Raw genomic sequence first — 26,944 nt, 5'->3', positions numbered from 1 at the left:
TGCTCCCTATAAACTTCAAATACCGGGGGCCTCTTGCTCCCTATAAACTTCAAATACCGGGGGCCTCTTGCTCCCTATATACTTCACATACCGGGGGCCTCTTGCTCCCTATAAACTTCAAATACCGGGGGCCTCTTGCTCCCAATAAACTTCAAATACCAGGGGCCTCTTGCTTCCTATAAACTTCAAATACCAGGGGCCTCTTGCTCCCTATAAACTTCAAATACCGGGGGCCTCTTGCTCCCTGTAAACTTCAAATACCGGGGACCTCATGCTCCCTATAAACTTCAAATACCAGGAACCTCTTGCTCTCTATAAACTTCAAATACCGGGGACCTCTTGCTCCCTATAAACTTCAAATACCGGGGACCTCATGCTCCCTATAAACTTCAAATACCAGGAGCCTCTTGCTCCCTATAAACTTCAAATACCGGGGGCCTCTTGCTCCCAATAAACTTCAAATACCGGGGCCTCTTGCTCCCTATAAACTTCAAATACCGGGGTCCTCTTGCTTCCTGTAAACTTCAAAACCGGGGACCTCTTGCTCCCTATAAACTTCAAATACCGGGGGCCTCTTGCTCCCCAGAAACTTCAAATACCGGGGACCTCTTGCTCCATCTAAACTTCAAATACTGTGGGCCGCTTGCTCCCAATAAACTTCAAATACCGGGGACCTCTTGCTCCCTATAATTTCAAATACCGGGAGCCTCTTGCTCCCGATAAACTTCAAATACCGGGGACCTCTTGCTCCCAATATCTTCAAATACCAGGGGCCTCTTGCTCCCTATAAACTTCAAATACCGGGGGTCTCTTGCTCCCTATAACTTCAAATACCAGGAGCCTCTTGCTCCCGATAAACTTCAAATACCGGGGACCTCTTGCTCCCAATATCTTCAAATACCAGGGGCCTCTTGCTCCCTATAAACTTCAAATACCGGGGGCCTCTTGCTCCCTATAACTTCAAATACCAGGAGCCTCTTGCTCCCTATAAACTTCAAATACCAGGCGCCTCTTGCTCCGTATAAACTTCAAATACCGGGGGCCTCTTGCTCCCCATAAACTTCAAATACCAGGAGCCTCTTGCTCACTATAAGCTTCAAATACCGGGGGCCTCTTGCTCCCCATAAACTTCAAATACCGGGGGCCTCTTGCTCCCTATAAACTTCAAATACCGGGGGCCTCTTGCTCCCTATAAACTTCAAATACTGTGGGCCTCTTGCTCCCTATAAACTTCAAATACCGGGGACCTCTTGCTCCCTATAAACTTCAAATACCGGGGGCCTCTTGCTCCCTATAAACTTCAAATACCGGGGGCCTCTTGCTCCCTATAAACTTCAAATACCGGGGACCTCTTGCTCCCTATAAACTTCAAATACCGGGGACCTCTTGCTCCCCATAAATTTCAAATACCAGGGGCCTCTTGCTCCCTATAAACTTCAAATACCGGGGACCTCTTGCTCCCTATAAACTTCAAATACCGGGGACCTCTTGCTCCCTATAAACTTCAAATACCGATGTCCTCTTGCTCCCCATAAACTTCAAATACCGGGGGCCTCTTGCTCCCTATAAACTTCACATACTGGGGGCCTCTTGCTTCGTATAAACTTCAAATACCAGGCGCCTCTTGCTCCCTCTAAACTTCAAATACCGGGGGCCTCTTGCTCCCTATGAACTTCACATACCGGGGGCCTCTTGCTCCCTATAAACTTCAAACACCAGGAGCCTCTTGCTCCCTATAAACTTCAAATACCGGGGGACTCTTGCTCCCTATAAACTTCAAATACCGGGGACCTCATGCTCCCTATAAACTTCAAATATCGGGGGCCTCTTGCTCCCTATAAACTTCAAATACCGGGCGCCTCTTGCTCCCTATAAACTTCAAATACCGGGCGCCTCTTGCTCCCTATCACCTTCACATATCGGGGGCCTCTTGCTTCCTATAAACTTCAAATACCAGGCGCCTCTTGCTCCCTATAACTTCAAATACCGGGGGCCTCTTGATCCCTATAAACGTCAAATACCGGGGGCCTCTTGCTTCCTATAAACTTCAAATACCGGGGGCCTCTTGCTTCCTATAAACTTCAAATACCAGGAGCCTCTTGCTCCCTATAAACGTCAAATACCGGGGGCCTCTTGCTCCCTATAAACTTCAAATACCGGGGGCCTCTTGCTCCCTATAAACTTCACATACCGGGGGCCTCTTGCTCCCTATAAACTTCAAATACCGGGGGCCTCTTGCTCCCAATAAACTTCAAATACCAGGGGCATCTTGCTTCCTATAAACTTCAAATACTAGGGGCCTCTTGCTCCCTATAAACTTCAAATACCGGGGGCCTCTTGCTCCCTATAAACTTCAAATACCGGGGACCTCTTGCTCCCTATAAACTTCAAATACCAGGAGCCTCTTGCTCCCTATAAACTTCAAATACCAGGAGCCTCTTGCTCCCTGTAAACTTCAAATACCGGGGACCTCATGCTCCCTATAAACTTCAAATACCAGGAACCTCTTGCTCCCTATAAACTTCAAATACCGGGGACCTCTTGCTCCCTATAAACTTCAAATACCAGGAGCCTCTTGCTCCCTATAAACTTCAAATACCGGGGGCCTCTTGCTCCCAATAAACTTCAAATACCGGGGCCTCTTGCTCCCTATAAACTTCAAATACCGGGGTCCTCTTGCTTCCTGTAAACTTCAAAACCGGGGACCTCTTGCTCCCTATAAACTTCAAATACCGGGGGCCTCTTGCTCCCCAGAAACTTCAAATACCGGGGTCCTCTTGCTCCCTATAAACTTCAAATACCGGGGACCTCTTGCTCCCTCTAAACTTCAAATACTGTGGGCCGCTTGCTCCCAGTAAACTTCAAATACCGGGGACCTCTTGCTCCCTATAATTTCAAATACCGGGGACATTTTGTTCCCCATAAACTTCAAATACAGGGGGCCACTTGCTCCCTATAAACTTTAAATACTGATGGACTGTTGCTCCCTATAACTTCAAATACCGGGGACCTCTTGCTCCCAATATCTTCAAATACCAGGGGCCTCTTGCTCCCTATAAACTTCAAATAGCAGGCGCCTCTTGCTCCCAATATCTTCAAATACCAGGGGCCTCTTGCTCCCTATAAACTTCAAATACCGGGGGTCTCTTGCTCCCTATAACTTCAAATACCAGGAGCCTCTTGCTCCCGATAAACTTCAAATACCGGGGACCTCTTGCTCCCAATATCTTCAAATACCAGGGGCCTCTTGCTCCCTATAAACTTCAAATACCGGGGGCCTCTTGCTCCCTATAACTTCAAATACCAGGAGCCTCTTGCTCCCTATAAACTTCAAATACCAGGCGCCTCTTGCTCCGTATAAACTTCAAATACCGGGGGCCTCTTGCTCCCCATAAACTTCAAATACCAGGAGCCTCTTGCTCACTATAAGCTTCAAATACCGGGGGCCTCTTGCTCCCCATAAACTTCAAATACCGGGGGCCTCTTGCTCCCTATAAACTTCAAATACCGGGGGCCTCTTGCTCCCTATAAACTTCAAATACTGTGGGCCTCTTGCTCCCTATAAACTTCAAATACCGGGGACCTCTTGCTCCCTATAAACTTCAAATACCGGGGGCCTCTTGCTCCCTATAAACTTCAAATACCGGGGGCCTCTTGCTCCCTATAAACTTCAAAAACCGGGGACCTCTTGCTCCCCATAAATTTCAAATACCGGGGACCTCTTGCTCCCTATAAACTTCAAATACCGGGGGCCTCTTGCTCCCTATAAACTTCAAATACCGGGGACCTCTTGCTCCCTATAAACTTCAAATACCGGGGACCTCTTGCTCCCCATAAATTTCAAATACCAGGGGCCTCTTGCTCCCTATAAACTTCAAATAGCGGGGACCTCTTGCTCCCTATAAACTTCAAATACCGGGGACCTCTTGCTCCCTATAAACTTCAAATACCGATGTCCTCTTGCTCCCCATAAACTTCAAATACCGGGGGCCTCTTGCTCCCTATAAACTTCACATACTGGGGGCCTCTTGCTTCGTATAAACTTCAAATACCAGGCGCCTCTTGCTCCCTCTAAACTTCAAATACCGGGGGCCTCTTGCTCCCTATGAACTTCACATACCGGGGGCCTCTTGCTCCCTATAAACTTCAAACACCAGGAGCCTCTTGCTCCCTATAAACTTCAAATACCGGGGGACTCTTGCTCCCTATAAACTTCAAATACCGGGGACCTCATGCTCCCTATAAACTTCAAATATCGGGGGCCTCTTGCTCCCTATAAACTTCAAATACCGGGCGCCTCTTGCTCCCTATAAACTTCAAATACCGGGCGCCTCTTGCTCCCTATCACCTTCACATATCGGGGGCCTCTTGCTTCCTATAAACTTCAAATACCAGGCGCCTCTTGCTCCCTATAACTTCAAATACCGGGGGCCTCTTGATCCCTATAAACGTCAAATACCGGGGGCCTCTTGCTTCCTATAAACTTCAAATACCGGGGGCCTCTTGCTTCCTATAAACTTCAAATACCAGGAGCCTCTTGCTCCCTATAAACGTCAAATACCGGGGGCCTCTTGCTCCCTATAAACTTCAAATACCGGGGGCCTCTTGCTCCCTATAAACTTCACATACCGGGGGCCTCTTGCTCCCTATAAACTTCAAATACCGGGGGCCTCTTGCTCCCAATAAACTTCAAATACCAGGGGCATCTTGCTTCCTATAAACTTCAAATACTAGGGGCCTCTTGCTCCCTATAAACTTCAAATACCGGGGGCCTCTTGCTCCCTATAAACTTCAAATACCGGGGACCTCTTGCTCCCTATAAACTTCAAATACCAGGAGCCTCTTGCTCCCTATAAACTTCAAATACCAGGAGCCTCTTGCTCCCTGTAAACTTCAAATACCGGGGACCTCATGCTCCCTATAAACTTCAAATACCAGGAACCTCTTGCTCCCTATAAACTTCAAATACCGGGGACCTCTTGCTCCCTATAAACTTCAAATACCAGGAGCCTCTTGCTCCCTATAAACTTCAAATACCGGGGGCCTCTTGCTCCCAATAAACTTCAAATACCGGGGCCTCTTGCTCCCTATAAACTTCAAATACCGGGGTCCTCTTGCTTCCTGTAAACTTCAAAACCGGGGACCTCTTGCTCCCTATAAACTTCAAATACCGGGGGCCTCTTGCTCCCCAGAAACTTCAAATACCGGGGTCCTCTTGCTCCCTATAAACTTCAAATACCGGGGACCTCTTGCTCCCTCTAAACTTCAAATACTGTGGGCCGCTTGCTCCCAGTAAACTTCAAATACCGGGGACCTCTTGCTCCCTATAATTTCAAATACCGGGGACATTTTGTTCCCCATAAACTTCAAATACAGGGGGCCACTTGCTCCCTATAAACTTTAAATACTGATGGACTGTTGCTCCCTATAACTTCAAATACCGGGGACCTCTTGCTCCCAATATCTTCAAATACCAGGGGCCTCTTGCTCCCTATAAACTTCAAATAGCAGGCGCCTCTTGCTCCGTATAAACTTCAAATACCAGGGACCTCTTGCTCCCTATAACTTCAAATACCGGGGGCCTCTTGCTCCCTATGAACTTCAAATACCGGGGACCTCATGCTCCCTATAAACTTCAAATACCAGGAGCCTCTTGCTCCCTATAAACTTCAAATACCGGGGACCTCTTGCTCCCTATAAACTTCAAATACCGGGGACCTCTTGCTCCCTATAAACTTCAAATACCAGGGGCCTCTTGCTCCCTATAAACTTCAAATACCAGGGGCCTCTTGCTCCCTATAAACTTCAAATACCGGGGACCTCATGCTCCCTATAAACTTCAAATACCAGGAGCCTCTTGCTCCCTATAAACTTCAAATACCAGGGGCCTCTTGCTCCCTATAAACTTCAAATACCGGGGTCCTCTTGCTTCCTATAAACTTCAAAACCGGGGACCTCTTGCTCCCTATAAACTTCAAATGCCGGGAGCCTCTTGCTCCCCATAAACTTCAAAGACCGGGGTCCTCTTGCTCCCGAGAAACTACAAATACCGGGGGCCGCTTGCTCCCAATAAACTTCAAATACCGGAGACCTCTTGCTCCCTATAATTTCAAATACCGGGGACATTTTGTTCCCCATAAACTTCAAATACAGGGGGCCTCTTGCTCCCTATAAACTTCAAATACCGGGGGCCTCTTGCTCCCTATAAACTTCAAATACCGGGAGCCTCTTGCTCCCTATAAACTTCAAATACCGGGGGCCTCTTGCTCTGTATAAACTTCAAATACCGGGGGCCTCTTGCTCCCTGTAAACTTCAAATACCGGGGACCTCATGCTCCCTATAAACTTCAAATACCAGGAACCTCTTGCTCCCTATAAACTTCAAATACCGGGGACCTCTTGCTCCCTATAAACTTCAAATACCAGGAGCCTCTTGCTCCCTATAAACTTCAAATACCGGGGGCCTCTTGCTCCCAATAAACTTCAAATACCGGGGCCTCTTGCTCCCTATAAACTTCAAATACCGGGGTCCTCTTGCTTCCTGTAAACTTCAAAACCGGGGACCTCTTGCTCCCTATAAACTTCAAATACCGGGGGCCTCTTGCTCCCCAGAAACTTCAAATACCGGGGTCCTCTTGCTCCCTATAAACTTCAAATACCGGGGACCTCTTGCTCCCTCTAAACTTCAAATACTGTGGGCCGCTTGCTCCCAGTAAACTTCAAATACCGGGGACCTCTTGCTCCCTATAATTTCAAATACCGGGGACATTTTGTTCCCCATAAACTTCAAATACAGGGGGCCACTTGCTCCCTATAAACTTTAAATACTGATGGACTGTTGCTCCCTATAACTTCAAATACCGGGGACCTCTTGCTCCCAATATCTTCAAATACCAGGGGCCTCTTGCTCCCTATAAACTTCAAATAGCAGGCGCCTCTTGCTCCCAATATCTTCAAATACCAGGGGCCTCTTGCTCCCTATAAACTTCAAATACCGGGGGTCTCTTGCTCCCTATAACTTCAAATACCAGGAGCCTCTTGCTCCCGATAAACTTCAAATACCGGGGACCTCTTGCTCCCAATATCTTCAAATACCAGGGGCCTCTTGCTCCCTATAAACTTCAAATACCGGGGGCCTCTTGCTCCCTATAACTTCAAATACCAGGAGCCTCTTGCTCCCTATAAACTTCAAATACCAGGCGCCTCTTGCTCCGTATAAACTTCAAATACCGGGGGCCTCTTGCTCCCCATAAACTTCAAATACCAGGAGCCTCTTGCTCACTATAAGCTTCAAATACCGGGGGCCTCTTGCTCCCCATAAACTTCAAATACCGGGGGCCTCTTGCTCCCTATAAACTTCAAATACCGGGGGCCTCTTGCTCCCTATAAACTTCAAATACTGTGGGCCTCTTGCTCCCTATAAACTTCAAATACCGGGGACCTCTTGCTCCCTATAAACTTCAAATACCGGGGGCCTCTTGCTCCCTATAAACTTCAAATACCGGGGGCCTCTTGCTCCCTATAAACTTCAAATACCGGGGACCTCTTGCTCCCCATAAATTTCAAATACCGGGGACCTCTTGCTCCCTATAAACTTCAAATACCGGGGGCCTCTTGCTCCCTATAAACTTCAAATACCGGGGACCTCTTGCTCCCTATAAACTTCAAATACCGGGGACCTCTTGCTCCCCATAAATTTCAAATACCAGGGGCCTCTTGCTCCCTATAAACTTCAAATAGCGGGGACCTCTTGCTCCCTATAAACTTCAAATACCGGGGACCTCTTGCTCCCTATAAACTTCAAATACCGATGTCCTCTTGCTCCCCATAAACTTCAAATACCGGGGGCCTCTTGCTCCCTATAAACTTCACATACTGGGGGCCTCTTGCTTCGTATAAACTTCAAATACCAGGCGCCTCTTGCTCCCTCTAAACTTCAAATACCGGGGGCCTCTTGCTCCCTATGAACTTCACATACCAGGGGCCTCTTGCTCCCTATAAACTTCAAACACCAGGAGCCTCTTGCTCCCTATAAACTTCAAATACCGGGGGACTCTTGCTCCCTATAAACTTCAAATACCGGGGACCTCATGCTCCCTATAAACTTCAAATATCGGGGGCCTCTTGCTCCCTATAAACTTCAAATACCGGGCGCCTCTTGCTCCCTATAAACTTCAAATACCGGGCGCCTCTTGCTCCCTATCACCTTCACATATCGGGGGCCTCTTGCTTCCTATAAACTTCAAATACCAGGCGCCTCTTGCTCCCTATAACTTCAAATACCGGGGGCCTCTTGATCCCTATAAACGTCAAATACCGGGGGCCTCTTGCTTCCTATAAACTTCAAATACCGGGGGCCTCTTGCTTCCTATAAACTTCAAATACCAGGAGCCTCTTGCTCCCTATAAACGTCAAATACCGGGGGCCTCTTGCTCCCTATAAACTTCAAATACCGGGGGCCTCTTGCTCCCTATAAACTTCACATACCGGGGGCCTCTTGCTCCCTATAAACTTCAAATACCGGGGGCCTCTTGCTCCCAATAAACTTCAAATACCAGGGGCATCTTGCTTCCTATAAACTTCAAATACTAGGGGCCTCTTGCTCCCTATAAACTTCAAATACCGGGGGCCTCTTGCTCCCTATAAACTTCAAATACCGGGGACCTCTTGCTCCCTATAAACTTCAAATACCAGGAGCCTCTTGCTCCCTATAAACTTCAAATACCAGGAGCCTCTTGCTCCCTGTAAACTTCAAATACCGGGGACCTCATGCTCCCTATAAACTTCAAATACCAGGAACCTCTTGCTCCCTATAAACTTCAAATACCGGGGACCTCTTGCTCCCTATAAACTTCAAATACCAGGAGCCTCTTGCTCCCTATAAACTTCAAATACCGGGGGCCTCTTGCTCCCAATAAACTTCAAATACCGGGGCCTCTTGCTCCCTATAAACTTCAAATACCGGGGTCCTCTTGCTTCCTGTAAACTTCAAAACCGGGGACCTCTTGCTCCCTATAAACTTCAAATACCGGGGGCCTCTTGCTCCCCAGAAACTTCAAATACCGGGGTCCTCTTGCTCCCTATAAACTTCAAATACCGGGGACCTCTTGCTCCCTCTAAACTTCAAATACTGTGGGCCGCTTGCTCCCAGTAAACTTCAAATACCGGGGACCTCTTGCTCCCTATAATTTCAAATACCGGGGACATTTTGTTCCCCATAAACTTCAAATACAGGGGGCCACTTGCTCCCTATAAACTTTAAATACTGATGGACTGTTGCTCCCTATAACTTCAAATACCGGGGACCTCTTGCTCCCAATATCTTCAAATACCAGGGGCCTCTTGCTCCCTATAAACTTCAAATAGCAGGCGCCTCTTGCTCCGTATAAACTTCAAATACCAGGGACCTCTTGCTCCCTATAACTTCAAATACCGGGGGCCTCTTGCTCCCTATGAACTTCAAATACCGGGGACCTCATGCTCCCTATAAACTTCAAATACCAGGAGCCTCTTGCTCCCTATAAACTTCAAATACCGGGGACCTCTTGCTCCCTATAAACTTCAAATACCGGGGACCTCTTGCTCCCTATAAACTTCAAATACCGGGGACCTCATGCTCCCTATAAACTTCAAATACCAGGAGCCTCTTGCTCCCTATAAACTTCAAATACCAGGGGCCTCTTGCTCCCTATAAACTTCAAATACCGGGGTCCTCTTGCTTCCTATAAACTTCAAAACCGGGGACCTCTTGCTCCCTATAAACTTCAAATGCCGGGAGCCTCTTGCTCCCCATAAACTTCAAAGACCGGGGTCCTCTTGCTCCCGAGAAACTACAAATACCGGGGGCCGCTTGCTCCCAATAAACTTCAAATACCGGAGACCTCTTGCTCCCTATAATTTCAAATACCGGGGACATTTTGTTCCCCATAAACTTCAAATACAGGGGGCCTCTTGCTCCCTATAAACTTCAAATACCGGGGGCCTCTTGCTCCCTATAAACTTCAAATACCGGGAGCCTCTTGCTCCCTATAAACTTCAAATACCGGGGGCCTCTTGCTCTGTATAAACTTCAAATACCGGGGGCCTCTTGCTCCCTATAAACTTCAAATACCGGGGGCCTCTTGCTCTGTATAAACTTCAAATACCGGGGGACTCTTGCTCCCTATAAACTTCAAATACCGGGGGCCTCTTGCTCCCCATCAACTTCAAATACCAGGGGCCTCTTGCTCCCTATAAACTTCAAATACCGGGGGCCTCTTGCTCCCTATAAACTTCAAATACCGGGAGCCTCTTGCTCCCTATAAACTTCAAATACCGGGGGCCTCTTGCTCTGTATAAACTTCAAATACCGGGGGACTCTTGCTCCCTATAAACTTCAAATACCGGGGGCCTCTTGCTCCCCATCAACTTCAAATACCAGGGGCCTCTTGCTCCCTATAAACTTCAAATACCGGGGACCTCTTGCTCCCTATAAACTTCAAATACCGGGGGCCTCTTGCTCCCCATAAACTTCAAATACCAGGAGCCTCTTGCTCACTATAAACTTCAAATACCGGGGGACTCTTGCTCCCCATAAACTTCAAATACCGGGGGCCTCTTGCTCCGTATAAACTTCAAATACCGGGGGCCTCTTGCTCCCTATAAACGTCAAATACTGTGGGCCTCTTGCTCCCTATAAACTTCAAATACCGGGGACCTCTTGCTCCCTATAAACTTCAAATACCGGGGGCCTCTTGCTCCCTATAAACTTCAAATACCGGGGGCCTCTTGCTCCCTATAAACTTCAAATACCGGGGACCTCTTGCTCCCCATAAACTTCAAATACCAGGGACCTCTTGCTCCCTAGAAACTTCTAATACCGGGGTCCTCTTGCTCCCTATAAACTTCAAATACCGGGGACCTCTTGCTCCCTATAAACTTCAAATACCGGGGACCTCTTGCTCCCCATAAACTTCAAATACCAGGGGCCTCTTGCTCCCTATAAACTTCAAATACCGGGGACCTCTTGCTCCCTATAAACTTCAAATACCGGGGGCATCTTGCTCCCTATAAACTTCAAATACCGGGGTCCTCTTGCTCCCTTTAAACTTCAAATACCGGGGGCCTCTTGCTCCCTATAAACTTCAAATACCAGGGGCTTCTTGCTCCCTCTAAACTACAAATACCGATGTCCTCTTGCTCCCCATAAACTTCAAATACCGGGGGCCTCTTGCTCCCTATAAACTTCAAATACCGATGTCCTCTTGCTCCCCATAAACTTCAAATACCGAGCACCTCTTGCTCACTATAACTTCAAATACCGGGGAACTCTTGCTCCCTGTAATATCAAATACCGGGGACCTCTTGCTCCCTGTAATATCAAATACCAGGGGTCTGCCTCTGTGCATTTTTTGTATTTCCTATTGTTGTCTACATCCAGTGGCAATCTCTCCATGTGTTTGTGTAGTGTGTATGCTCTTGAAGGAAGTCTCACTTTTGATGAATTATTTGAATGTTCAACTTAGAAGCAGGAGTAGGCTCTCTGCCATTTGTACCTCTTTTGCCATTCAATAAGATCATGGCAGATCTAACGACGATCTCAACACCTCCATATTTATACCTATCTCAGATTTTTACTTCCTTCGTTCTGTATCTACCTGTGTCTTTATAAAATCAATCGACTGTCTTCTCAGCTCACTGAGGATGAGATACCCACACATTCAAACAGAGAGAACTACGTTCTAGCTGCACTTTTTAAAAGAGACGATCCCTTATTTTTAAACTGCTTTTGCATCTCTTGAAGAAGGGGAAGCATTATTTCCACATCTACCCTGCCCATTCCCTTCCGGATCTTGTACTACATTAAGATCACTCCTTATTCATCCAAAAACTAATGGATACGATCTTATAAAATAATCCCTTCATCCCAGGAATCCAGGTGTGAGGAGAAAAATTTAAAACAAAACCTGGGGGGGCAATGTTTTTCCTCTCAGGATCGTTAGTATGTGGAATGAGGAGGAAGTGGTAGATGCAAGTACAGTTATTTGGAATGGTACTTTAAAGGAAAGGTACAGAGGGATATGGGCCAATTGCAGGTAGCGGGACAAGTTTAGGAAACTTGGTCGACATGGACAAGTTGGACTGAAAGGTCTGTTTCCGTGCTGTTTGACTCACTCTTGCTTCCTATAAACTTCAAATACTGATTGCCTCTTGCTCCCTGTAAATTTCAAATACCGGGGACCTCTTTAATAACTGTCTATATTGAATATGTTGATGCCTCTGAAAACTGCTGAAAATACAAGCATCCGATTTTTATAACCCGGAAATAAACGAAGTTTAAGCGGTTGAATTTTTCTTTTAAATCCGAAAATTAAAGAAATTCGAGAGATTGAATTTTTTTTAAAACTGAAAACAAACGAAGTTCACACAACCCGAACGCCAAAATAAACAAAGTTTAAGCGATCGAAGCTTTTTTTTAAAAAAAAACGGAAAATAACAAATCTCGGGAGATTGTTTTTTTATTTCGGAAATCAACGAAGCTCGGGCGAATGAAGTTTTTAAAAAAAAACAAAAGTTAACAAAGTTTGGGTATTCGCCTTTCAACCCTCCCCTCAGAGTTCAGCAATTTTCAATCCCACTGTCCGTAAGTACCAAATTACACTCAACTTCAATTAATCCCTCCCCACATTTTTCACATTTAAAAAGTCTCCCAGACTCAACCCTTGCTAAGACCAATCCTTTCGGGCTGGACTGGAAAATAAACAGCGAGGGGTCACGTCAGACATCACCTGAATGAGAGGAAAACCAAATGTTCTTAAAATACTCACGTCTGGCCGGCCGAATTCCTCAACACTCAACAGTGAAGGACATTTAACTCTTACACTGCTGTTCACAGTCTGTCCGAGCCGAAACGTGTCACGGCACTAAATGTAGATCTAAGACCCTTCAAGAGGGGCCTCTTGGTTCGAGATTGGTCAAAAGAATTGACAAATGCGGTCTATTCAAAAATCAAGGGTGATTAGTTTATTGAATCAAGGTACCTTGACGCTATTCTATCCAGCAACACAGAGACTGAAGCTTCTGGGTTCCGTGGTGAAGTTGCGCAATTACATTTGAAAATTACACATTATTTTTTAATAATAGTACAACCTTAATCACAAGAAATACCAATCACATATAATAAGGTGACATGATTTACAGCAAGTTAATACGATGATGATTCCTAGGAAAGGTTTCTTAATTACAAAAAAGTCCAATCGACTGTAGTATGGTGATATGATTGAAGACAGGCTAATCCAATGGTATTCTTTAAGAAGGGTATCTTATTTACGTAAATTGTCATGCCATGTATCAGTTCAAGGTTAGTTCAAACGGTCAATTAATGTGTCAGTATTCATCTTATGAAAACTGTATTGTTCTCTTATCTTTGAACTGCAATTTAATTCCGTAAATCAGCAGTATGTTCAGCATATGGTTCACAGGTCATTTTATAGTATTATTTTAAATCGAGAAACCATTTTGTTGTAATAAAAATCTACATAGTTTTGTTGCCTAAATTCAAATTTTAGATCCTCGGGAGAGAGAGAGGGGGCAGATGAAGTTCAGTGCAGAGAAGTGAGAGGTGGTGGATTGTGGTATGAAGGACATTGAGAAACAATATGAAATGGGGGGTGCAATTCTAAAAGGGCTCAACTGGACGAGGAGGAGCTGGTATAAACGGGTGCAGATTATTGAAAATGGCAGGACAGGTAGAGAGAGCAGTGAATAAAGCACACTGTGTCCTTGGGTTTATTAACAGGGGCATAGAGTACAAGAGCATGGAGGTGATATTGCACAAGAATCCTGTTAGACCCCAACTGTGTACAGGTGTGGGCCCCACATCATCGGAAAGATGGGAACACATTGGAGAGAGGGCAGAGCGATTTACAAGAATGAAATACGTCAGCGATGACGATAGATTGAAGAATATGGGAGTATTCTCTCTTGAAGAGAAGAAGGCTGAGAGGGAGATCTGATCGACGTTTCCAAAATCCTGAGCATGGTCTGGACAGAGGAGAGAGGGACAAATAGCTTCCACTTGGAAGAGGAAGAAGAAGGAGAGGGACATAAATTTAAATGATTTGGAAATGAAAGAAGGAGAAGGTGCTGGGGAAGCTGAACGGTCTGAAAGTGAATAAATCACCTGAAGCAGATGAACTGCACCCTGGCCCTCTGTGGGAGATAGCTGAGGAGATAGTAGGGGCATTGGTGGGATCTTTTCTTTCTTTATTCTTTAACAGGATGATGAGGGCGTCATTGGCTTGGCAGCATTTATTGCCCATCGCTAATTGCCCAGAGGGCATTTAAGAGTCAACCAATTTGATGTGGGTCTGGAGTCACATGTAGGCCAGCAGTTTCCTTCCCTAAAAGATGTAAGTGAACCAGATGGGTTTTTCCGACAATTGACAATGGATTTATAGTAGTCATTAGATTCATAATTCCAGATATTCACTGAATTCAATTCCACCTTTTCCCATGGTGGGATTTGAACCTGGATCCCCAGAACATTACCTGATCCTCTGTATTAACAGTCCAATGATAATACCACTAGACCATCAGTTCCCAAATCTCTTTCAAGAATCACTGTCGTCAGGGAGGGTTCCAAAGAACTAGAAAATGGCTAATGTAACATCCCTGTTTAAGAAGGGAAGGAGGTAGAAGACAGGAAGCTATCGGCTGGTTAGTCTGATCTCGGACATTGGTAAGCTGTTGGAGTCCATTATTAAGGATGAGATTGTGGAGTGCATGGTAGAAAGGCTGAAATCAGCATCATCACCTCGGGAAGGTCATGCCTGACAAACCTGTTAGAATTCTTTGAGGATGTAATGAGCATGTTAGACAAAGCAGGGCCAGTGCACGTGACAGATTTAGATTTCTTGAAGGGTTTTGACAAGGAGCCGTACAAGATATTACTGATAGGATATGAGCCCATAGTGTTAGGGGCAATTTATTTGCATGGATAGAGGATTGGCTGACTGGCAGAAGGCAGACTGCAGTGAAAAACGGCTCTTTTACAGGATAGTACGCAGTGACTAGAGGGATTCTGCAGGGCTTAGTGTTGATGTTTCACAATAACAAGTTGGAGGAAGGAACTGAGGGCATTGTTGCTACGTTTATGGATACCACACAGTTCGGTGGAGGCTGTATTGAGGAGGTGGGAAGGCTGCAGAAGGATTTGGACCGGCTGGGAGAGTCGGCAGATGGAATACTTTTATTAAGTTGTAGACGTGTATGTACCTTTAAGGGAGCTGAAATTTCTGGCTGGCACAGAGTGTGCTGAAAGGTTTAAAAGTCTAACATTTATTTGAAACAAATAGGTGTGACTCCATTACCATAGTACACAACAAATTCAAATTCAGCCAATCAGATTAAATTATGCCCCAGATACCAAAATCAAATCGAATTGAATTTTACTGTTTTGGATCAAAACAATGAAATGATCCGATGTCTTGGGAAAAAAAATTGGGCATTTTGAGCAGTTAGAGGGAGGAATACAAAAAGCAGACAAGCACCAACCGACTGCTCGCAGAATAGCTTTCTGAAAGGTACCTGTCTATAAGAAACATGTGCAGCAGAAGACCGAAGAAACAATGGCTCAGTTTATGGGTGGTACGGTGGCACAGTGGTTAGCACTGCTGCCTCACAGCGCCAGAGACCCGGGTTCAATTCCCGCCTCAGGCGACTGACTGTACGTTCTCCCTGTGTCTGCGTGGGTTTCCTCCGGGTGCTCCAGTTTCCTGCCCACAGTCCAAACTCCATGCTAAATTGCCCGTAGTCTTAGGATCGGAGGAGCATAAGTTGGGAGCATAGGTCGTCAGGGAAGGATGTCGTTGAAATGATACGATGTGTCCTTGATATGTATGTACCTGTCAGGCAGGAAAGAGATGGTCGTGTAAGGGAACCTTGGTTGACAAGGGAGGTTGAATGTCTAGTAAAGAGGAAGAAGGAGGCTTACATAAGGTGGAGGAAACAAGGTTCAGACAGAGCGTTGGAGGGATACAGGATAGCCAGGAGGGAGCTAAAGAAAGGGATTAGGAGAGCTAAGAGAGGGCATGAAAAATCTTTGGCGGGTAGGATCAAGGATAACCCCAAGGCCTTTTATGCGAATGTGAGAAACATGAGAATGACGAGAACGAGGGTCAGTCCGGTCAGAAACAGTAGTGGGAGATTGTGTATTGAGTCGGAAGAGATAGGAGAGGTCTTGAATGAGTACTTTTCTTCAGTATTTACAAACGAGAGGGACCGTATTGTTGAAGAGGAGACTGCGAAACGGACTGGTAAACTAGAAGAGATACTTGCTAGGAAGGAAGATGTGTTCCTTGCTTCTCAAACAAATAGTTGACTCACCTATCCCACTCCTCAAGGACTTCCTCATTGTCTAACATATTTTGAGGCACATCAAATCCACAACACCTGGATTTGATTTCTCACTCTGCGGGGCAGTAAATAACACCTGATTCTCCCAGTTCTTTCTCCCTAGTATAATACAGTTTCAACATATTCACATGACACACCTGATACAGTTTTTTCTGCCTGGCATCTTTATTGGATAGTTCATCTGACTCAACTATTTGTCAATTTGATATGGCCTACTAAACCTGGCTTTGAAGGGATCTCCTATCACTGGTTACAGCACTAACACATCATCCCCTCAGGAAAATGTTCAAGTCTCAGTGTTTTTATCTGTCACCCACTTCATTTCAAATTGTGCCCTCTTTGGGTGCTGTTTAGCTCACTCACCTACTCGATTTAGTCTCTCCCTCATCTATGATATGTAACCTAAGTACAAGATGTCTGACTTTGGTCCTGTCAATTTTTCTTCAATTAATTTCAAAGGCCCTGTCACTTCATGTCCGAATATTAGCTCGAAGGGAGTAAACTGGGTAGATTCGGTTGGGGCATCTCTAATGGCAAACAATACGATTAGGATACCTTTATCCCAATCATTCAGGTAATCCTGACAGTATGCATTCAACATAGTCTTCAAGGTCTAATGCCACCTTTTTAAAGCTCCCTGGGATGCAAGACGATACGCACGGCATTTAAAGTGCTGTGTACCTAAGTTATCCATAACCTCCTTAAACAGCTGAGCGGTAAAAGCACAACCCTTGGTCTGACTGAATCTATCTGGGTAGCCCATACCGTGTGAAGAAAGCTACTAACTCCTCTACCACCCTTTTTTGCCTTAATACTCCACAATGGAATTGCCTTCAGAAATCTGGTAGACACATCCATTATGAATTCGACTGGGACAACACTACTATCATAGGGCAAGCCAGACAAAGAACAGCCAGGGAATTCCTAGAGGCATGGCATTCATCCACAAACTCCATCAACAAACACATCGACCTGGACCCAATATACCAACCACTACAGCGGACAGCTGAAACTGACAACCGGAAGCGGCAGGGACAGACCACTATAAACACCGGAGGAAACATCAAAGAAGCGCTTCGCAGGAGGCTCCCAAGCACTGATGATGTCGCCTAGCCAGGGGACGAAACATTTGCAACAAAAACTTCCAGCTCGGCGAACAGAACCACAACAACGAGCACCCGAGCTACAAATCTTCGCACATACTTTGAACTGGTTCCCACGTCTGGTTCTGGGAGGGGACTTACACAATCAATTATAACCCATGTGAAAGTTTCTTTGAATGCAGGAATTGGCAACAAAGATGCTGGTTTTATTACTGCCTGTAGCTTACCTGCCATTTGGCATGTATGACATGTATGGCAAAAGCTAACCACATCCTTGAGCAGACCAGGCCAATAAAATATTTTTGTACTTTAACCTGATCTTTTGTACCCCTATATGACCTCCTACAGATAGTTCACGTGCTACTTGTAACACTTCCAGACTATATGCTCCCGCCAGCACAATCTGCTACACTTTGGCCCATTTCTCCTCTTGTACTGATCTGTTGTGGTCTCCATTTTCATCTTAGGATTCTATTTTTCAGATAATAACCCTCAGCCTCCTTTTTAGAGTACGCATGTACATATATTCTTTTATCGTGATGTCTTTCTGCTGCAAGTCCATTAGCCTTTCAGGACTAAACACTTCTGTCTGACCCTCTGCCTATTCACGTTTTTCCTGCACCATTACATCAAACAGGGTGTCCGTGAACTGAACTTCAACGCCTTCATCTTTACCTTTAGTTTTTGCTGTGTGCTGTGACTTATGATATTGAGATCTTGTTACTACACAGTCTTGGAAAATACCAGGATATGTCTGCTTTAACTCCTCAGTTTATTGATTTTCCTTTGGCTTCTCCACAACAGGAGGTAACACTCCCATCTTAGATCCTGCTAAATCAATCTCAAGAACAAACTGGATTTCTGGAACTGATACTCTCTCAATCACTCCCATTCTTGCTTCCCCAGTCTTGAGTTGGCCCTCCAGCCTGATCTTACACAGGGGAATGCTACATTTCTGTCCATCTATCCCACAAGTCACCACACTCTTGGGTAACAGATTAGAATGAGTGCAAAATCACTCGTCTCTGACTATTAGAGACTGGTTAGATCTTATATCTCTCAGAATTATAAATTCTTGCCCTTCTCCCCCTGCTGTTCTGAGTAAACTTTCCCCACAGAGGCGGATTCTTTATAGAGATCAGGCACGAACTCCATACCCAGCCCCTGCCGAGGCTGTGCACTCTCCTGGGGCTCCTTGGCTTTGCCTTTACTATTCTCACTGATGCCAATGGTAAACCACATCTTCTCCCACAGTGCCTTTCTTTAACTACCAGCACTGTGACTTTACGTGTCCCAATTTACCACAGTGGAAACACGTGAGGCATTTCGGCTCCTTTCCACCCTCTTGGGCTTTTTTGTTCACCTGTGGTAAACATTTACCGGTGTTCTCTGCTCTTTATTTCCAAATGTAGGATCTCCCTTTCTCCCAACTTCTGTCCCTCACAGGATGAAACTCTGACTGGAAGCTTGTCCTATCCACCAACATGTTGTCATCTGCTAATGCTGCTGCCCTTCTTACTTCCTGACATTTCCCTTCCTCCGCGTGAATTCTTATCATCTCTGGAAGAGCGTTTTTAAACTTCTCCAGCAGAATATTCTCTCTTAGAGCTTCAAAACTCTTATCTATTTTTAAAGGCAGCACCCAACTATCAAGATGACTATGTTTAATTCTTTCAAATGCAACATAAGTCTGACCTGGTTCCTTCCTTATGTATCTGAACCACTGTTAAACGCTTCTTTTACCAATTCATAGGCACTTAAAATAGTCTGTTTAACCTCTTCGTAATCTCTTGAACCCTCATCTGACAGCGCGGCAAATATCTCACCAGCTCTGCCGACCGGTTTGGTCTGAATTAGCATTACCCATAAACCCTCAGACCACACCATCTGTCTAGCCAATGTTTGAAGTGAAATAAAAAAGGCTTCAACATCTTTCTTATCAAAATGTGGCAGAATTTTGACGTATTTGTATCTATCACTACCTTCTTTTTTAATCTCCATCCCGTTAACTTGACTTTGCTGACAAAGTCGCAACTTCTCAAGTCAAAGTCTTTCTCTTTCTGCTCGGCTAAAGAGCTTCTCTCATTTTCTTTTTCCTCTCTCTCTTTTCTCTCTGTTCCTCTCTCTTCTCTCTCTTTCTTTAATTCTCCCTTTCTTATCTCTTTGCTCAGCCAAGAATCTTCTGTCTCTCTCTTTCCTCTTTCTCGCTCTGTCTTTCCTCTCTCTCTATATATATTTGTCTTCTAACTCCATTTTCTTCAATTATAATTCAAGTTTTTCTATCTCGACTGCACTTGTCTGTTTTTCTGACACATCTAAATGCTTGAGTAATTCCCTTACCATTTCAACTTTTCTTTTGCCCTTGGTCAAAACCAAATCCAACTGATTTGCTAATTCTAAAAGTATGGCCTTTTTCTTTTCTTAACTTTCTTGGCAAATTTGAGAGTCATCTTCAAATCCCAGAATCTCTTTGGCAATTTTAAGATACATTTTTCTCACTTTTAATTTAATCAACCACAAGTTACCTTAATTAAATGCATTGCCTCACCGACGTTTTATTGAAAAATCGAGGACACTAACCTCCTCTGTGCTTGGGAGCCTCCTGTGAAGCGCATCTGTAAAGTTTCCTCCGGCATTTATAGTGATTAACACTATAAATGCCGGAGGAAACATCACAGAAGCGCTTCACAGGAGGCTCCCAAGCACTGAGGATGTCACCGAGACAGGGGACGAAACGTCTGCAACACAAATGTCCAGCTCGGCGAACAGAACCACAACAACGAGCACCCGAGCTACAAATCTTCTCCCAAACTTAGGACACCAACCGGCAAGTGTTTAAATATGCTGGGATTTTTTTTACCACCAAATCTATTAAAATCGGTCGAAACAAGTTCAATTACTGGATAAAAGCCCCCAGATTATTACAACATGGGGTAAACCCCCCTGCCAATTAATTTCCCAATCACTCATCCCCACCTGTATGGTGCAGCCATCATTTTGTCCTTCTGAGGCTGTACACAGAGGGGCCTAGAGGGAGGGGTTCTTGTGAGCTCCATCAGCTGTTGTAGCTGGTCACTGGAGAATTCTTTTAGATGTTCCATAAACGTGAACTGGTTCTTCACTTTCAGGAAATCCCATCCAGACAGTTTTCTTCCCACTGTGGCCTTCAAGACCACATTTAAAACAGTGTCCAGAACATTTATTGGGATTATTCTCAGGCTTAGGGGAGGGTGCTGTCATTTTCATAATCCGCAATCAGTCCTCTATATCCCATTGCAAATGCCTGGCTTTGGTGAGAGTGGCTAAGTCATGTCTGAACTCAAACTCCCAATCTTTGTGGTGCAATTTAAGCATTTTGGTGAGTTTGGGCTCAAAGCTACAACAGCCACTTTGAGGGGAGAGTGTGTACCCCCCTCTCCTTCCCCTGGGGTGCACTTATGGTCCAAGCCTGAATGTTCGATCCATCTGTCAATACATCTTTGAAGAAAATCTCTCACATCCTCTGAGCCGTTTTGTTGGCAATATTATATTTTTGTCCAATCAGTGGGAACCATATTCATGCAGCCAATTGCAGAGGGCGTCCCATCTCTCAACCAAATCTCGGTCGTTTCGTCCCAACCTGTCCTTTACTTTTATAAGGAGTCTGACTCCAGCAGTGGAACCTACCATGGCTGTAAGAATTTGGACCATGTCTAATGGATAGAGATGGTAAATGTTTTTGAGTTCCTATAATTCTGACCAGATCTTGTGTCCTCATTTTTTTGGTGATGGCAGTACCTTGGACCATGATTCACCAATTTCTTTTCCAGTTGTTTCATGAAGGACCCACATCTTTAAGTTATATCGCGTCCTGCCTGTTTGCCTGCTGACTGCATCTAAGTCAGTTTCTTTCTGGCCTTTAGTCCTCTCATATCGGACCAGCGTATGTGGCCTGAAGGCTCCTGTCTTTCTTCCTTTTAGGGGTAGGAGTCTGAGGCAGGACCTGACAGGGTGCTGGGTGCTCTTGGGATATTATTATAGGGCCGAGGGCCGCAAATAAGGCCAGGACATGGTCTTGCGCCTGTTTTAAGGCATTCAATTGCCTTTTCTGCTTTTGCCAATTCTTCTTTCGTAGCTTTTAACTCACTACAGATGTTGGCCAATTGATCTTTAAGGCTATTATTTTCTCTGTCATGATTTGACCTATCGACGATTTCCTGTTTCTGTCTGAGTTGTTGCATGGCACACAGAGACCAAAGGATTTGTTTTTTATCCCTGAGTTGGGTTGTTTCTCCCCAGACACTTTTAATATTGTGCAGAGGCCAATGTCCCATGGAGGTTCCATATTTCTTGGAGATTTCTGCTCAAGTAGAAGAGAGGTTGAATTGTTGTTTATTCTTCTCTTTTAATGTTTCTAACAGTTCCCCTTTCGATATATCCGTGATGCCTGCCACCTTATACTGTGATTGGCATTTTCTCGGACTTTACTATCAGTATCTTCTGTCTCTCTGCTATGAATGTTTTAAAAATATTTTTTATCAAATTACTGAACGCAACATCTCCCTTCAAGTAGAATTCACTGAGAATAGATCTGGTTCTGAACAAGTTGGATGGAATGTTCCAGAAACGGGTCTGGCCTTCACCCGAGGACTTTTAGAAGCGTCCTTACCTTCCTGGAGAGTGACGAGATGACTGTGGAAAGTGGGCTGGTCCCTGTGATCTCGCCTGACTCCGTCCATGTTGTTCAGGTTCCTTTTAGATCATGACCAAGAGACAGAGACAGTAAAATAGCATTCAGTTGTCTATATTCAGTAAACTTGATGTTCCAGGTTTCTGAGCTAAAGCTATAGCACTGACTGAAAGTGGCTTCTTTATACCATGTCATAACAACATATTAATATGAGTTGAAGAAGGGTTACACCTGAAACATTGACTTGTCCACCTCCTGGTGCTGCCTGGCTTTCTGTATTCGTCCAATCCCCTGTTTGTCTACCTTTGAATCCAGCATCTGCAGTTTGTTTTTGTCTCTAACACTAATATGATCACGATGAGGAGGTGCTGGTGTTGGATAGAAGTGGACGACGTTGAAAATCAAACAACATCAGGGTAAAGTCCAACAGGTTTATTTGGAAGTACTAGTTCAGAGCACTGCTCCTTCATCAGGTAGCTAGTGGAGCAGGATCATGGGAGTTTTGCCATAAATTTTGTGTCCATTAATATGATCAGCAATGTCAGGATACAGGTATCAATATACTAATAGGTTTAACATTTACAGGATGCAGTTATCAGTTACCTGATATGTCGAGCATTTACAGGGTGTAGTTATCAATTCATTGAAATGATTCTCCTTTCTGTGATGTTGATGGTTTATTTGCTTGAAACTGATCCATTCAGAATTGTCCATTTAGATAAGGTTTAGAACAAATGTAAACGCCTGTGTGTACCCCCTGTTGTGCGCTCAAGGACTCTTACTACGTTAAATGGTCACTCCTACCTGCTCTCTCCCATCCACCATTTACGTGGCAGGTACTCATGTGACTTCGCCAACATTGTCTATCTCATACACTGCAGGTAAGGATGCCCCGAGGTATGGTACATTGGTGAGACCAAGCAGACGCTACGCCAAAGGATGAATGGACATCGCACAACAATCACCATACAGGAATGTTCCCTATCAGTCAGGGAACACTTCAGTGGTCAGGGACATTTGGCCTTGCATCTTCGGGTGACGATCCTCCAAGACGGACTTTGGGACAGACATCAACACAGAGTGTCCGAGCAGAGGTTGACAGCTAGGTTTAGTACCCATGATGATGTCCTCAACCGGGACCTTGAGTTCATGTCACATGACACGTAACCCCACGACACTGCACACACACACACACACACTCTCACACACACGTGCATGCACATATTCACACTCTCTCCCACACACACTCTCTATCTCTCACATGCACATATACACGGATATATGTCTGTGGGGTGAATTTGCATTTGCAGATTTGATTTACAGAAACATTCTATTTTGTTCAAAGAGCACACAATCTGTTTGCAGTCAATCCATGTGACACTTTACAAATTCCTACTTTGGTAATAGATACAGCCTGACCCAAGATTGGAGTACAGGCAGACTGTAACCTCATACATTTAATGTGGAAGTGCTGGTGTTGGACTGGGGAGGACAAAGTTAAACATTATACCACACAACCTAGATTGCTGGGAGGTTTGTCCAATATATTGTTTTAATTGCATGAACTGTGATTCTTTGCTGTAAATTCTGTGTCTTATGATCCTGCCCCACTAGCTATCTGATGAAGGAGCAGCGCTCTGACAGCTAGTGCTTCCAAGTAAACCTGTTGGACTATAACCTGGTGTTGTGTGATTTTTAACTCTCTTTCGATCACGGATGCTGTCACTGGAAACTTTCATTCCAGTCCAATGAAGTTTCTCTGATTCAATTAATTCTTCCCTTTTATTCTTTCCAGCCCTGTGGGTTTCTGTTGACCCCCACAACTGCACTTACAGGTTGTTTTAATTTGGTCTACTTTGTGATTGTAAAATATACTACCGAACCGCGGTGTCATGAATGAACGAATGATTCTGTGTAATAGCAGGGATTTATGAATGAGTAAATATAAAGCACTTGTGAGTGGGTTAATGTCGAGACCTATAATCTCGAATCCCACACATACCATCGATCAAGCCCTTATTTTCAGCTTTATTGGTGAAGCCTGGTACATGCTATGATTGCTGTATAATACTATTCACCCCTCCTGTTCCCGCGTATGTAAAGTTGTGACACGTCGGCAAGCCAGGGTAACAAGGCAGAGGGCTCTATCACAGGGTCATCATGGGAGACCCTTAAACCGTCTCGTTGTCAGAGACCTCCTGCAACTTGCCAGGCAGATTGTCCTGCAGTGCTGGGTTCTGATTGAATCCGCAAGGGAAGGGGCGGAACTGCCAGGAGCAGTGAGGGCAACACGTGGGTGTACCACAGTCCCAGACCATCCTGTGGCTGCTGTCTTGGCCACAGGATCAGTGCGAGAGTTTCCTAAGGATGCATCATCAGAGGGATTAATGTGAACCATCCTTGATCTGGGATTGTCACCCTCTTCCCAGCTGCTGGATCTGATGGAAAAGGGGAAAGGGATTGGAGACAATAAACGTTGCAAAGCTCCCCCTGAGCCCTAATGTGACAGAGCTGGGATCAATGACTGCATGGGCCCCAGGTGTAACAAGGTCTCAGTTTACCCCTTTCTTACCCAGGCCATATCCCCTACCTGGATCAGTCCCAGGGATTCTATCGGGTAGCTGAAAATGTGTTACTGGAAAAGCGCAGCGGGTCAGGCAGCATCCAAGGAACAGGAGAATCGACGTTTCGGGCATAAGCACTTCTTCAGGAAGTCTAGTTTCATCACCAACATATATGTTCCTTATGTTTCTCCTGCTGAACTTGTAATTGGTGCTGGCAATTTGCAGGATACTTGAGATTTTATTCCAGCTTTTAATTTCCCATCCTATACAGACAGCACAAAACATTTGTTTCATACGTGTTTGCAACCTGTTTATAATCGTATTTACACGGGTGGGCATCCAGTATTTCACTCAATACCCAAATATCATTCAGAGATATTCAGAGTGTTTCCACTCAGGTGGATGTTCAAAAAAGGGAATAGGGATATCCCCGGCAATTACAGGCCAGTTAGTCTTACTTCGGTGGTAGGCAAAGCAATGGAAAGGGTACTGAGGGATAGGATTTATGAGTATCTGGAAAGACACTGCTTGATTAGGGACAGCCAGCACGGATTTGTGAAGGGTAGGTCTTGCCTTACAAGTCTTATTGAATTCTTTGAGGAGGTGACGAAGCATGTGGATGAGGGTAGAGCAATGGATGTAGTATACATGGATTTTAGTAAGGCATTTGATAAGGTTCCCCATGGTAGGCTTATGCGGAAAGTCAGGAGGCATGGGATAGTGGGAAATTTGGCCAGTTGGATAGAAAACTGGCTAACCGGTCGAAGTCAGAGAGTGGTGGTAGATGGTAAGTATTCAGCCTGGAGCCCAGTTACAAGTGGAGTTCCGCAGGGATCAGTTCTGGGTCCTCTGCTGTTTGTAATTTTTATTACTGACTTGGAAGAGGGAGTCGAAGGGTGGGTCAGTAAATTTGCAGATGATACGTAGATTGGTGGAGTTGTGGATAGTGAGGAGGGCTGTTGTCGGCTGAAAAGGGACTTAGATATGATGCAGAAATGGGCTGAGGAGTGGCAGATGGAGTTCAACCCTGCCAAGTGTGAGGTTATCCATTTTGGAAAGACAAATAAGAATGCGGTATACAGGGTTAACGGTAGGGTTCTTAGTAAGGTGGAGGAGCAGAGGGATCTTGGGGTCTATGTTCATAGATCTTTGAAAGTTGCCACTCAGGTGGATAGAGCTTGTAAGAAGGCCTATGGTGTTTTAGTGTTCATTAGCAGAGGGCTTGAATTCAAGAGTCGTGAAGTCATGTTGCAGCTGTACAGGACTTTGGTTAGGCCACATTTGGAGTACTGTGTGCAGTTCTGGTCGCCTCACTTTAGGAAAGATGTGGAAGCATTGGAGACGGTGCAGAGAAGATTTACCAGGATGTTGCCTGGAATGGAGAATACGTTGTATGAGGATAGGTTGAGCGTGCTAGGCCTTTTCTCATTGGAACGGAGAAGGATGAGGGGTGACTTGATAGAGGTTTATAAGATGATCAGAGGAATAGATAGAGTAGACAATCAGAAACTTTTTCCCCGGGTGCAACAGAGTGTTACAAGGGGACATAAATTTAAGGTGAAGGGTGGAAGGTATAGGGGAGATGTCAGGGCTACCTTCTTCACCCAGAGAGTGGTGGGGGCATGGAATGCACTGCCTGTGGGAGTGGCAGAATCATTGGCGAACTTTAAGTGGCAATTGGATAGGTACATGGATGGATGCTTAAGCTAGGACAAATGTTCGGCACAACATCGTGGGCCGAAGGGCCTGTTCTGTGCTGTATTGTTCTATATTCTATGTTCTATGTTCTAGTTCAAGCAAAGTCACTGAACGTTGTGGATAGGGTTAAATTGAGACAGAAAAATGTACAGATGAAACCTTGTGCTGCTGTGTGGTGATTTACGTATGTTTACCACAGGTCACATCGGCCTACCCAGTCTGTTACAGTAAAGCAAGAAAAGAGAAAGTTCTAAACCACACTCAACTGCAGGACCTTCAAGTAGATGAACTATGAAGGACACAACTCTTATTAAGGCTTGTAATTCGACAATAAGATTGACATGGACTTGTATACAAAAATGTGATTATAATTTCCTGCGTAGTGCTCATGATGTGATGGTCTTGGTACCCTGCTCGCTATCTCTCGTTGCTTGCAATAAAAGGAACTGTGTGTGAAATGTACTGTCATCGAACTGATTGTTCCTTCAGCAATTCTTGGATGTTCCACCGAGACG

The 26,944-nt window shown here is 45.0% G+C and overlaps 1 long non-coding RNA gene across 1 annotated transcript in view; it reads right to left on the bottom strand.

Annotated features, from left to right (window-relative positions):
• Positions 1–12,885, bottom strand: part of LOC148139987 (uncharacterized) — a 207,227-nt gene extending 194,342 nt beyond the window's left edge. The window contains exon 1 of the long non-coding RNA XR_015752990.1: positions 12,807–12,885. This is a non-coding gene — a long non-coding RNA (uncharacterized LOC148139987). The remainder of the gene's footprint in view (positions 1–12,806) is intronic.
• Between the last annotated feature and the right edge of the window lie 14,059 nt (positions 12,886–26,944).

Source organism: Chiloscyllium plagiosum, unplaced genomic scaffold (genome assembly GCF_037043375.1).
Source record: "Chiloscyllium plagiosum isolate Xiang-an unplaced genomic scaffold, Cpla_swu_hap1 HiC_scaffold_35, whole genome shotgun sequence".
NCBI lineage: Eukaryota > Metazoa > Chordata > Chondrichthyes > Orectolobiformes > Hemiscylliidae > Chiloscyllium > Chiloscyllium plagiosum.
Note: the sequence above shows the minus strand (reverse complement) of the source record. Positions and strands in the feature narration are given on the sequence as shown.